Here is a 14,839-nt window from a genome sequence, read left to right as displayed (position 1 = left end):
CCACAGTAGAGATGCCGGCATCGTGGAGGACAGAAGGAGAAAAGAGACTGTGCCGGTGAGTACATCGCTGGACCCTGGGACAGGTAAGTGTTTGTTTATTAAAAGTCAGCAGCTACAGTCTTCATAGATACTGACTTTTAATAAACACAAAACAGCTGGAACTCCACTTTAAAGTAGAGTTCCAGCTGAAAAAAACAAAAAACAAGAAGTCAGCAGCTACAAAAACTGTAGCTGCTGACTTTTAAAATACAGACACTTACCTGTCCCTCGGTCCAGTCGTGTCCTCATCACGGCTGGTTTCACCGGCCGTCTTCTCTCCCCGGCATCTTCAGTGTGGGCACCCGGCTGTGACAGCTTGTGGCATCACAGCCGGGTCCCCACTGCGCATACGCAAGAACCGCTGCGCTTTGTGAATTGCCCCGTAGTCCTGTGGGACCTGTCACATGTCCCATAAGACTACGGGGGGGAGGACAATTTCCGCTTCCGATCACCTAGGCGATCGCAGCAGAAGTTGGAGCTGGTACCTGTCAAATTTGGGTACCCCGCTCGCTCCCCAAAGGTGCCAATCGTTAATGGGGAGTGGGGACAAAGGCTTAAAGCGAAACTTCCCCGTTTGGGTGGAGCTCCGCTTTAACTTTTACTGCTATTGTCAGCAATGGGGGGGGGGGGGTGTAGTTCGTGGAGGGGTTAACTTCACTACTATGGTCAGTAAGGGCCCTCTCACACTGCTCTGTAGCAAAATAATTGTAAAAACACATATAGGTGTACAGCAATTTTTCTGTGTTTCAGATGCATTTCTGGTGTGTTTTTTTATTGCTTACAGCTGTGCAAAATGGACATGTAACTCAAACACATTAAAATCGTGTGCGTTATTGTTGCGTTTTCAATTCATTTCTATGGGGAGCTGCATTTTTGGTGCGGTTTTCAAAACTAAAACGAAAGATGCAGCATGCAGGACTTTTCAAAATGCACCACAGCGCAGTGGTGTGAACATTCCCATAGGATTTAATGGGATTAATTTTTCTTGCATTTTCATGGCAAGGTAAAAGTGCAGGAAAAACATATCATTGTGAAAGGGCCCTAATGGGGGAAAGTGGGTGGGGTGAATTAGGAAGGGGTTAACTTTCACTGCCAAGATCAGCAATGGGAGGGGAGATCATGGAGGGTTCAGCTTTCACTTCCATAGTCAGTAATGGGAGGGGAGATTCTTAATTAATGCAGGGGAGGTTAAATTACACTTCATAGGGGGTTAACTTTCTCGGTCACTGAGCACCTATATGGCGAGGGGGTTACAGTTTACTGCCAATGAGGAGGGGTGGTTAATAGTAGTGACATTAGAGCTGGGAGCTGCTTATTGCAGCCATTGACACCAAAGCTGGGGTCTTATTGTTGCTTCCACTGACACCAAAGCTCTGCAGTTATTATTGCATTCCCTGACACCAATGCAGTGTTTATTTGCCTTCACTGATACTAATGCTGGGGCTTATTATTGCATCCACACTGAGACCAGTGCTGCTGCTTATTGCACCTATTGACTCCAATGCTGTTGGTTATTATTGTGTCCACTGACACCAGTGCTAGTGGTCATTGTACTCCATCTTTTTTAGTGTGCGTTGTGATACGCTGAAAAATATACAGTTGTATCATCATTTTAGAGCATTGAGATGCAATAAACTGCTGCTATTGTGTGGGCCTCTGCAAGTGTCGGGGGAGCACACTTGAGGCCTTCCATCATTTTTGCCCACCACTGTTTGAGTATAGCTCGTCCCAAAAACAAAAAGTAATGTATTGCAGCTGATCAGACCTCAGGACTGGTGGCTGCGTAGCCTCCCTAGCAGTCTGTTTATGTCAGTATTTCTGTGCTCAAAGCGGTACATTTTTTTGCATGGAAATATGTTGTTTTTTTATTGTAGGCCTGTCATTTTTAGGAATAACTCCCTGAAATCTGTCCGAACAAGAGTCTAGTAAACATCCCGGGTATGTTCAAATTTTAAACACGAAATCATAAATTATAATTTAATAAATAATCATAAAACATAATAATATAATAATTTATTTCAATAATATAATCAAACCAAAAACACTGAAATTTGAAATAGAGCGCCAAGTTCGCACATCACAAAATCGTTTTCAGTGTCTGATAACAAATTTCCCCACGAATCATTATCACTCAATTCTGCAAGTAGTTCTAATTTACTATCGCTGTTCTAAAACCGCTTTTGACCTAAAGGGACGCTTTTTGGACAACATGGACATTTCTCATTTTCCAGGCAGAAAGAACGGTAAAAATGCAGGCAGGGCACAGGACAAAGCACTCGGGACAACATGTATGTGAAATGGTTTGATATAGTAATGTTTTACTATGTGATTTTAGTGTATTTAGTGAATTTCACTTTTTGCCATTTTTAAATTTCCCGCCAGTTCCGTCCCCGTACGTCCCGACGTCGCAGGGAATGGAACCTCTAGGACAGATGCCAGCATCGGTCGGAGGAGATGGCCGGGGACGCTGCAGGGGGGACATCACCGGAGCTAAGGACAAGGTAAGTGCAGAAGGGATCCCGGAGCAACGCTGCAGGGTATTCCCGAGTGTAGCTCGTGGTTACCGCATGTGGTGCTGAAACTTCCTGAGCTACACTCGGGAATACCGCCAGGGGGGTTAATGACTCTTTCACACAGGCGTTGAAAATAGGCAGTTGGGTCACTTTTTTATGCTTCCCGAACGCCTATCAATGCCACTCAAAATTGTTAAAATAGGGAGTGGATGGAGGTGTTCTCTGCGTTGCTGCAAGGTAACAACAATGCTGCCTGCAGAGTTTGGCAGGCGTTGATGCTTTACAACTGACTCTATTCACTTCTATTGAAACGCACCCCAACCGCAGGTTAAATGGACTGTAAACGTGCCTATAGCGTTTAGAATGTGTTTACAGTGCAGATGTAAAGCATCAAAAGTGATCATTTCCTATTTTATAAACCCCACACAGGGCATTTAAGAGACACAACATGAATGCCTGTACAACACATGCTAAATGCTGATTAATGCTATAGGTGCGTTAATGTGCATTTAGGCTGCTTTAAAACTTAACGCCAGTGGGAAAGAGCCGTATGATTTCATGTTCGGTATATTTCTATTCTCCTGGTGATCCAACCAGTAACACAATTCCTATCCAGCACTGCATATAAAAAAAAATGGAATGATCTTTAGCCCTTTCACTGACTTAGCCGTTTTTGCATTTTTTTTGTGCACACGTTTAAAAATCATTTTAGGCCTGAAGATTACAGAAAAGCCCCAAACATTTTATATTTTCTGAAAGCAGACACCCTAGATCAATGTTTCTCAACCTTTTTTCAGTCAAATCACCCTTTAACCACTAGCCTACAGGGCACTTATACCCCCTTCCTGTCCAGGCCAATTTCCAGCTGTCAGCACTGTCACACTTTGAATGACAATTGTGCGGTCATGCAACAGTGTACCCATATGAAATTTTTATCATTTTTTTTTGACAGACAGAGCTTTATTTTGGTGGTATTTAATCACCTCTGGGTTTTTGTTTTTTTTTAGCAAACCAAAAACCACTGAACATTTTGAAAAAAAAAAATTTTTTTCTTAGTTTGTTATAAATTTTGTACATTTTTCTCCTTCAATGATGTGCGCTAATGAGGCTGCAGTGATGGGCACTGTTGGGCTGCACTGATGGACACTGATAAGTGGCACTGATGAGGAGGCACTGGTAGGTGGCACTGATGGGCATTGACAGGCATCACTGATGGGCACTGATATATGGCACTGATAGGCGGCACTGATAGGTGGCAATGATAGGTGGCACTGACTGGCACTATTAGGTGGCACTGATAGGCAGCACTGACAGGCACTAATGCACACTGATAGGTGACACTGATAGGCGGGACTGACTGGCACTGATAGGTGGCACTGATTGGCATTGATAGGTGGCACGGACTTGCACTGATGGGTGACACTGAAAGGCAGCTTAGATGGGCACTGATATGTGGCATTGATGTGCACTGATGGGCACTGGCAGGTGGCATGGATGAGCACTGAGAGCTGGCACTGATGGACACTGACAGGTGGCACTGCTGGGGCTACACTGATCATCAGGGCACACTGATCATCAGTGCCCTGATGATCAGTGTACATGTCCCCTCCGAGGAATGCCGATAACCGGCATTTCCCTGTTTACATGCGATCAGCTGTGATTGGACACAGCGGATCACGTGACCGAGCCGACATCTTTGGCTCTTTCCGTGGATCGGTGATCCGCTGTGTCTGAGGGACACAGCGCACCGCCAATCGCCGTACTGCGTGCTCCCGGAGCCGCGCATGTGCGGTGAGAACGGGAGGACGTCATATGATGTCCTTCCAGAACGAGAGAACTGCCTTGTGCCCGTCATTGGACTATATGGAGGGGGGCGGTTAAAATTATGGACAGTCCTGAGGCACCCTTTAAAATTTCAGACAGTCTTAAGGAACCCCATTCTAAAATGTGAAAAACTATTCTAATAGTTTTATATAACGCAGCAACATCCACACATGTAGGACACTCAACATTAGAGGTGATTTATTCTTCCAAAGCAAATACACTTTTGCACACTGGTCCTGACTAGTATTCCATTGTTTCTCTTCTCCCTCAGTTTTTCTCCAACACTGAGCTAAAGTGACCACAGCACTGATGGGAATGGGCAGGGGAGGGTCAAACTAGGATGCTGTGCAGGCAGCTGACATCCTCTTTATCAACTGATGATGTCATTGGTTGTCAGGACGCTGGCGGGTAGAAGGTCGTAATGGTGCACAATGATAACCTGTTGCTTTGTGTAACTAAAAGGCCGGCTTGTTCCACCCCCTGGCTTGTATACCAGTTTTGGGCAATTTTTAGACATTTTGCAAAGGCATCCCTGAAGAAACCTCAAGGCACCCCAGGGTGCCTGGGCACCCTGGTTGAGAAAGGCTACCCTAGAGAAAAAAATACTGGTAGTTCCAATTTTTTATGTCACACGATATTACCATAAAGGTCTAGGAAACGCACAATTTTAGTAAACAAAAAAACGCACTAAAGTGAATTTTAGGTCAAACAAATGCAAGAAATTACCCAAGTATTTGGTAAAATATAAAAGACAAGTTTTAGCCGATACCCAACATGCCAAACCTTAAATTTGTGTGCGCCTATGAAATGGCAACAAAATTCAGTACCCTATATTTCTATAGCTATGCGTTAAGGAGGAGGTCTTGTGCTAGAATGATTGCTCTCACTCTGACGGGCGCAGCGATATATAACGATATGGAGTTTGCATGTTCTCCCTGTGCCTGCGTGGGTTTCCTCCGGGTACTCCGGTTTCCTCCCACACTCCAAAGACATGCTGGTAGGTTAATTGGATCCTGTCTAAATTGGCCCTAGTATGTGTACGTATGAATGTGAGTTAGGGACCTTAGATTGTGCGCCCCTTGAGGGTTAAGGACTGATGTGAATGTACAATATATATGTAAAAGCACTGCGTAAATTGACAGCGCTATATAAGCACCTGAAATAATAATAATAAATAAATAACACGTGTATTGCAATTGACGTTTTCATACGTAGGCACCTTACATAGGTACATAGTTCTTCTGGCTGAAAAAAGACAAAAGTGCATCCAGTTTATCCATTAAAAAAAGAAAAAGGTTCTAATCCTACACCCACAGTTGATCCTTGACATGCGTGTTGATGTTCATACGTGCATATATGTGGGGGGCCTCAAAATGTTTTTGGAGGGGTATGTTATGTGCTTGGGATTAACTTTATTTTTTTTCCCAAAAAAGTGTTTTTTTCACTTTGCCTTTCGGGTCACAGAAAATAGGGGAGGAGAGCGGACTTTCGTGCAATGCTTACTTATTGCCATTCAACAGAGTAGCTTTGTTGTCAGGCCTTTTGCTGCTGTGGTCTTGTGGTCTCTCCCTGTTGTCTTCCATGTCCAATCTTGCTGTACTGTGAAGCATCTCATTATGGTGATGGAGCAGTACCAATGTGTAAGAGGCAGGAGGGGAGGACAACTTAGATGCTCCCAGGAAGTGGAGCTTCGCCCAGTCAGAACAGATTGAGTTTTGGAAGTAGCGACTGTCTTTTGCACTTAAAATAGAATAAATAAATATTAGTAAGCCTTAAAAACAAGTGGAAGTGTTGCCCACATCAGCCTATCAGATTGCAGGTTACTGAAAACTCTTAGGGTCCTTTCACACGGGCGTTCCATATGTCCATTATTCATCTGTCCGTTTACAGATGAACAACGACCCCCATGTATTTCTATGGGCTAGCAGATGTAAACGGATGATAATCTGTTTACATCTGTTAATGTCCACATCCATTACCATCCGTTCTTTTTGAAAGGAAGAAAAACTTATTGTTCTTCCGTGTAAAAAAAAAAATGCAACAGATGAAAAACGGATGTAAATGGATGTAAACGGACATACGGTCTGTTTTTGCGTTGGTAAAGGATGTAAAAACTGACGAGAAACTGATTTAAACTGATCCGTTTTTTTCTTTGAAAAAATGTGACTGAAGTGATGAATAAACAGAATGCCCATGTGAAAGGACCCTTATGGCGCTTTGGGCAAAAATCCATTTTGATGGTATTCCCTATTTTATTGGTAAGGTTTCATAATCACTTCTCTGCTATTAATGCTGATTATTTTTAGCTTGCATAGCCATTATTTATTTATTTTTTATATAAAGCAGTGAAAGATTAGATCCCTTGCTGATCTCCTGCTATTGGGCTCTGTTTTGAAGATCTCTTATCAATTACTGTTAGTGACAAAGGTTTTAGCAGTTAATGTCTATACAGCGTACAAACTTCAGCAGGAACCGGAAATAAATTGGTCAAAGTTCGTTCAGTGGATGGCCCTGTCGGCCCCTTCCCGTTTGACATTCTTTGACTGAAAAATAGAAGGAGTTGGATGGAAAATCAGATCCACAGCATAGATCCAGAAATAAAAGATTGATGGGGGTGGAGGTAGGCCTTCCACTACTGTACTGAAAACAAAAGCATTGATATTTCTGTTGTGTTTCCGAGTTTGCATCGCTTCCTCTCTAATGAAACAATTGTCATTGGGATACTAAGGCTGGGGTTCTCCCTGTTAAGCTGGGGTTCACATTGTTGTGCTGTGGTGATGCAGACATTGGTGCGCTGCAATGCCATTCATTCCTAACCGCAACACAATGCGCAGTGATGTACTACACTGCATTGCAGTGTGCTGCGTCACAAAGAATTTTCCATGTACCTTTTTATTGTTGCGTTAGGCAGCCTATTCAAAAGAATGGGTAGGCTTATTGGAATGGACGGAATAATGCACATGCATTTACACAGCCAACAATGTGAATCTGTCCTACATGACAGGGAGTCCCGACTCCTGGACAGTGGTGTATTTTGGTTTTGTGCTGCCCTAGGCAAGACTAAAATCACTGACACCAATGATGGTGCCCCATCATTACTGTCAGTTTGTGAGGAATAGCGCTCCATCATTGGTGTCAGTGTGAGGAATAGTGCCCCATCATTGATGTCAGTGGGATGAATAGTGCCCCATCATTGGTGTCAGTGTGAGGAATAGCGCCCCATCATTGGTGTCAGTGGGATAAATAGTGCCCCATCATTAGTGTTAGTGGGAGGAATCGTGCCCCATCATTGGTGTCAGTGGGAGGAATCGTGCCCCATCATTGGTGTCAGTGGGAGGAATCGTGTCCATCATTGGTGTCAGGGGGAGGAATCGTGCCCCATTATTGGTATCAGTGGGAGGAATCGTGCCCCATTATTGGTGTCAGGGGGAGGAATCGTGCCCCATTATTGGTGTCAGGGGGAGGAATCGTGCCCCATTATTGGTATCAGTGGGAGGAATCGTGCCCCATCATTGGTGTCAGTGGGAGGAATAGTGCCACATCATTGGTATCAGTGGGAGGAATAGTGCCCCATCATTAGTGTCAGTAGGAGGAATAGTGCTCCATTATTGGTGTCAGTGGGAGGAATAGTGCTCAATCATTGGTATCAGTGGGAGGGATAGTGCCCCATCATTGGTGTCAGTGGGAGGAATAGTGCCCCATCATTGGTATCAGTGGGAGGAATAGTGCCCCATCATTAGTGTCAGTAGGAGGAATAGTGCTCCATTATTGGTGTCAGTGGGAGGAATATTGCTCCATCATTAGTGTCAGTGGGAGGAATAGTGCTCCATCATTGGTGTCAGTGGGAGGAATAGTGCCCCATCATTGGTGTCAGTGGGAGGAATAGTGCTCAATCATTGGTATCAGTGGGAGGGATTGTGCCCCATCATTGGTGTCAGTGGGAGGAATAGTGCCCCATCATTGGTGTCAGTGGGAGGAATAGTGCTCCATCATTGGTATCAGTGGGAGGGATAGTGCCCCATCATTGGTTTCAGTGGGAGGAATAGTGCCCCATCTTTGGTGTCAGTGGGTGGAAGTGCCCCATCATTGGTATCAGTGGGAGTAATAGTGTCCGATCATTGGTGTATCGGGCAGTGGGACAGGTGAGAGGCAGTGGGACAGGAGGAGCGCAGATGGACAGGTGAGGGGCAGTAGGACAGGAGAAGCGTAGAGGGACAGGTGGGGGGCAGCGTGACGGGGGGCATGGAACAGGTGAGGGGCAACGTAACAGGAGGAGAGCAGTGGGACGGGTGAGGGGCAGTGGGACAGGAGAAGGAGCACAGAGGGACAGGAGGAGCGCAGAAGGATAGGTGAGGGGCAGTGGGACAGCAGGAGAGCAGAGGGATAGGTGAGGGGCTGTGGTACAGGAGGAGCGTAGAGGGACAGGTAGGGTTCAGTGTGACGGGGGCATGGGACAGGATCGGGGCAACGGAACAGGAGGAGAGCAGTGGGACAGGAGAAGCGTAGAAGGATAGGTGAGGGGCAGTGGAACAGGAGGAGAGCAGAGGGATAGGTGAGGGGCTGTGGGACAGGAGGAGCGTAGAGGGACAGGTAGAGTTCAGTGTGACGGGGGGCATGGGACAGGATCGGGGCAGCGGGACAGGAGAAGCGCAGTGGGACAGGAGAAGCGTAGAAGGATAGGTGAGGGGCAGTGGGACAGGAGGAGCGCAGAGGGACAGGTGGGGGGCAGCGTGACAGGGGGCATGGGACAGGATCAGGGCAGCGGGACAGAAGGAGCGCAAAGGGACAGGTGGGGGGCAGCGTGACAGGAGGAGCACAGAGGGACAGGTGAGGGGCAGTGGGACAGGAGAGCACAGAGGGACAGGTGAGGGAGAGTGGGACAGGAGAGCACAGAGAGACAGGTGAGGGGCAGTGGGACAGGAGGAGCACAGAGGGACAGGTGAGGGGCAGTGGGACAGGAGGAGCACAGAGAGACAGGTGAGGGGCAGTGCGACAGAAGGAGCATAGGGGGGCAGCGGGACAGGAGAAGCGCAGTGGGACTGGTGAGGGGCAGTGGGACAGGAGGAGGGCAGTGGGACAGGTGAAGGAGCACAGAGGGACAGGAGGAGCGCAGAGGGATAGGTGGGGGGCAGCGTGACAGGGGGCATGGGACAGGATCGGGGCAGCTGGGCAGGAGAAGTGCAGAGTGACAGGTGAGGGGCAGCTGGACAGGAGGAGTGCAGAGGGACAGGTGAGGGGCAGCTGGACAGGAGGAGTGCAGAGGGATAGGTGAGGGGCAGCTGGACAGGAGGAGCGCAGAGGGACAGGTGGGGGGCAGTGGGGACAGATGGGGGGTAGTTGGACAATGTGGGGGACAGGAGGGTGGAAGTAGAACAGGTGGGGGGCAATGTGACGGGGGGACAGTGAGAAAGGAGTGGGGAAGCACCAGTCCTCCAAGCACTTACCTGTTCAGCAGCAGCTCCTCCAGATGGTGTCAGCATCACTCCAGGACGGCTGCCTGTGTCCCTTCTCCCCCAGGATCTCCGGCGGCAAAAGAGCGGGTGGGCTCCTCCACCCTGAGCTCGTCCTCTTCTGCTTCTTTCTTCGCTGGCACCTTCCTGCACATCCCGACACACTGACCCGCTCACCGCTGACCGGCCCACCACTCCGCTCTCCTCTGCAGCCGGTCCCTTGGCCTGGGTGACCCTTCTTGCCATGGCAGCCCTGTCCCTTTCCCACAGAAGTCTCGCTTCTGTAGGAAAGGGGGGGCGGCACTGCCGCCGTGCCGCCCCCTGAAACGTGCCGCCCTAGGCAAATGCCTTGTTTGCCTCGCAGCAAATACGCCCCTGCTCCTGGATAGGAGTATAAAAATGACAGAGGTTCTAATCTTCCTCCACTTTATACTAACACTGAAAAAAAAAATGTGGGCTGATCTGTTTTGCACTTGGCCTTTTGACAATGGAGCAGGCGGTCTGAAATGAGATTCATGAATAGGGTATGGAGGGAGTATACAGTATCGGTTAGGATGCACTCATACCTGAGCAGAGCGATTTTTAAAGCAATTTTTGTGCGTTTTTGCAAGAACATACAAGCATTTTAGAAGTGTATTACAAGTGTTTTGTTCAATTTGTTAGTATTCAAACTTCAGGGGTTTTTGTTTTTGCCAATTGGAAGCACTGGGGGGGAATCAGTTATATGAGCTAAAAAAAATTCTAAAATACACCTGAAAGAATGCTCGAATTTTCAGTTGTTGAAGTCTTTTGGGGCAAAATTGCTCAATTTTGTCTGAAAAGTAGCTCATATACTTTTCTGAGAGACAGGCATCCAGCTTCAAACAGGATGTTGAAATGTGAACATTGGCTGTTGAAAACAATGGGATTTGGATTGTTGAGCGATTTGGGCTTCTAGTTAAAAAATGCTTAGGTTTGAATGGGGCCTTAAAGTGGTTGTACAGGCTTAAGGTTTTTTGCCTTTATGCATTCTATGCAGAAAAAAAACATAAATTTAACTTTGGTGCAGTGTTGCATGACCGCGCAATTGCAAGTTAAAGTAAAGCTTCTGCAACTGCAAGTAATGCAAATCGCTTCTGTAACTGCTTCCGCCCTATAGCAGAAATACTGCTACAGGGCGGCACGGGTGTGCAAAATCATGTGTATATATATATGTGTGTGTGTGTGTGATTCGCGTTCCTGTGGTTTAACGCCCCTCCCAGGTAGAGTCAGATTGCCCATCAGTATACCAGTAATCACATTTAACCCCTTGATTGCCAGGAACACGCCCACATACACAATAAACCTCCATTGCTAATATAGTGTCTAAACTGATCAATATCTTTGATCAGATCAGCACTATACCAGCGCTCACATTAGTATAGTGTCCCCAAAAACACGGCGTTAGCGGGATTAGCCCCTACGCTTACCGCTCCCCCCTCCTCCCTCAGCAAGTGCAGTGTCAGTAGATCACTGCCACTTGATACATTGCACACAAAACCGCAGTGTTGGCAGAATCAGGCCTGATCTCTGCTAGCACTTGCCAGTAAATTTTGATGACTCTGATATGCAGCAGAGTGTCAGTACTAGTGCCACACTACCTTTTGGTGAACTGGCAAGCACCAGCGGCCTAGTACATCCTGGTCTTTCACATACCAGCACTGCAGTATCATTTGGAGACGTGGCAAGTCCCATAAGTGCATTACAAGCTGGCGTGGTGGCGAGCACAAGTAGTGTTCCGCAGCCACCAAGAATTTGCACCATGTGACCTAATGTGTGCCCACCATTAGAAGTGGGTGGATGCAGGGCGGTATATTCTAATGGTGGGCATACCAAACACCTTTTCTGACAGAGATTTCTTCTCTTTTTTCATTCAGCCCACACAAAATACAAAAAAAAAAGAACATAGCATATATACCCAACAAGGACCAGCGACGTACTGGTACATCACTGGACTTTGGTTATACCAGGATAATGCCTACAGCTGCAGGCATCATCCTGGTATCGTTTTTCTCAGCCGGCGATCGGCTTTAATGTAAAAGCAATCCTAGTGGCTAATTAGCTGCAGGATTGTTTTTACAAGCAGCGGGAGAGGATACCCCCGCCTCCCCCACTGCCTTCCATGGCCTTCTCAGGCAGTCCCGTGCCATCGGGCGAACCTGAGAATGCAGCTGGTGTTTCTGCCAGCTGACCATAGAACTGATTTCAGACCTGAATGGAGCCAATCATCTCTATAGTCTAAGAAATTGGAAGCTACGAGCATTTCATCGCTTCAGTTTTGCAGGATACAAACAGCACCATTTATAAATTGGGAAAGCATCTGATCACACCAATCTTGGTGAGATTAGATAATGTAAGGGCATAGGAGATATCTAGAGTCTCATAGACCCCAGATTTCTCAAAAAAGAATATATGACAATGCCCATTGAAGTTATAGGGGATATTTGCATTTCCTGTGATAGCATTAAAAGTGATCAAAAAAAAAAATGAAAGGGACAATGTAAAAATAATTAAAAAAATCAAAATAACTTTAAAAAAAAAAAGCATTGACCCTGTGCAGGTATGTAAACAGCGATTGCACCATGCATGTGAGGTATTTCCGTGAACGTCAGGTCAAGGGCAGTAATTCTAGCACTAGACCTCCTCTGTAAATCTAAAATGGTAGCTTTTAAAGGCTTTTAAAGCGTTGCCTATGGATATTAAAAATGTTTGCAGTTTGTGGCCATTGCACGGGGCATGCAGTTTTAAAGCATGTCATGTTTGGTATCGCTTTACTCAGAATACCATCATCTTTTAAATTTTACCAAATAATTGGCCAAAATATTGTGTTTTTGTGCATTGAAAGTAAAAAAGTGTATTTTTTCAAAAATATTGTGTTTGATAAATCGCTGCACGAGTACTATGGGACATAAAAAATTGCAGAACCCATCATTTTATTCACTAGAGTGTCTGCTTTAAAAAATATACAATGTTTGGGGGTTCAAAGTAATTTTCTAGCAAAGAATACTGATTATTTTCATGTGAGCAAAAAGTGTCAGAAAAGGCTTGGTCTTCAGGTGGTTAGAAGAGTGAATGATGTGTGGCATAAAATTCTTATGTTGGGCATAAAATGTCCCCCCCCCCTCCAAAATGACCCCTTTTTGGAAAGTAGACATCCCAAACTACTTGCTGAGAGGCATGTTAGGTCAATGGAAGGATTTTTTTTTTTACCACAAGTTTTTGGAACATGACTAAAAAAATAAATAAATATTATTTTTTTTACACAAAGTTGTCACTTAAATGATTTATTGTTCACACATGCCATGGGTATATGTGGAATCACTCCCCAAAATATATTTTGCTTCTTCTCCCGAGTATGGGGGTACCACATGTGAGAGACATTTTGACAGTCTAGCCAAGTACAGGACCCCAAAATCCAATAAGCACCTTCAAGTTTTTAAAGGGCTTTATTTCCTCATTACACTTCCTGACTACCTATCACAGTTTCGGAGGCCCTGAAATGCCAGGATAGCACCAACCCCCCCCCCAAAGGACCCCTTTTTGGAAAGTAGACACCCCAAGGAATTTGATAAGAAGCATGTTGAGTATTTTGCAGATCTCGTTTGGTGCTACAAGTTTTTGGGAAATGAAGAAAGAAAACAAAAATATATTTTTTCTTGTGAGAAAAAAATTTGATCTGCAAAATACTCACCATGCCCTTTTTTAAAATCCTTGGGGTGTCTACTTTCCAAAAAAAGGTCATTTGGGGGGGGGGGGGTTGGTGCTATCCTGGCATTTCAGGGCCTCCGAAACTGTGATAGGTAGTGAGGAAGTAAAATGAGGAAGTTATGCACCGTCAGGCTTTCAAAGTGGTCATTGGATTTCAAGCTCCTGTATGTGGCTAGGCTCCCAAAAAGTCTCACACATGTGGTATCATTATACTCAGTGGAAGTAGCAGAATGTATTTTGGGGTGTAATTCCACATATACCCATGGCTTGTGTGAGAAATATATAATTTAATTGACAACTTTGTGTAAAAAAAAAAAATGTTTTTGTCATTTTCCAAAAACTTGGGAAAAAAAAATACCTATTCAATGGACTCAATAGGGTTTATTTACTAAAGCTGGAGAGTCCAAAATCAGACTCCCTTCTGCATAGAAACCAATCAGCTTCCAGGTTTCATTGCCAAAGCTTCATTGAAGAAGCTGAGGTTAGAACAGCAATGGGCAAACTACGGCCCGCGGGCCGTATACGGCCTGGCGGACCTTTTAATCCGGCCCGCGGAGCTAGGCTCCCGCTAGGCTCCTCTCACAGTCCGCCCTGAAGACCGGTGCAGCATGAAAATCTGTCTCCTGTGAGGATCTGCCCCCCTTGACGTATCTGCGCATGTGCCGGAGATCGCCGATCGGCTGCTAATGCCTGAAACTGGCACATGCGCAGATACGTCGAGGGGGACAGATCCTCATAGGAGACAGATTTTCATGCTACACCGGAACGAAGCGGGAACAAGAGGAACAAGAGGAACGCGCGGAGCAAAGGTAAGTGAATTGACACAGGGCGGACTTGGGGACTTAATATGGGGGATGAATTAATATGGGGGATGAATTACTATAGGGGGGATGAATTACTATAGGGGGGATGAATTACTATGGTGGATGAATTACTATATGGGGGATGAATTACTATGGGGGATGAATTACTATAGGGGGGATGAATTACTATAGGGGGATAATTTACTACGGGGGATGAATTACTATGGGGGATGAATTACTATAGGGGGGATGAATTACTATAGGGGGATGAATTACTATGGGGGATGAATTACTATATGGGGGATGGATTACTATAGGGGGGATGAATTACTATGGGGGATGAATTACTATGGGGGATGAATTACTATATGGGGGATGAATTACTATAGGGGGGATGAATTACTATATGGGGGATGAATTACTATGGGGGATGAATTACTATAGGGGGGATGAATTACTATAGGGGGGATGAATTACTATGGGG

At 45.7% G+C, this 14,839-nt stretch overlaps 1 long non-coding RNA gene across 2 annotated transcripts in view; it reads left to right on the top strand.

Annotated features, from left to right (window-relative positions):
- Positions 1-14,839, top strand: part of LOC149455955 (uncharacterized) — a 305,136-nt gene that overhangs the window by 101,244 nt on the left and 189,053 nt on the right. For both annotated transcript variants that reach the window (XR_016313987.1, XR_016313986.1), the window contains exon 4: positions 2,422-2,540. This is a non-coding gene — a long non-coding RNA (uncharacterized LOC149455955). The remainder of the gene's footprint in view (positions 1-2,421; positions 2,541-14,839) is intronic.

This window comes from Staurois parvus, unplaced genomic scaffold (assembly GCF_062004578.1).
Source record: "Staurois parvus isolate SC_StPar_1 unplaced genomic scaffold, SC_StPar_1.0 ptg000380l, whole genome shotgun sequence".
NCBI lineage: Eukaryota > Metazoa > Chordata > Amphibia > Anura > Ranidae > Staurois > Staurois parvus.
This window is presented reverse-complemented; position numbering and strand designations above follow the sequence as displayed.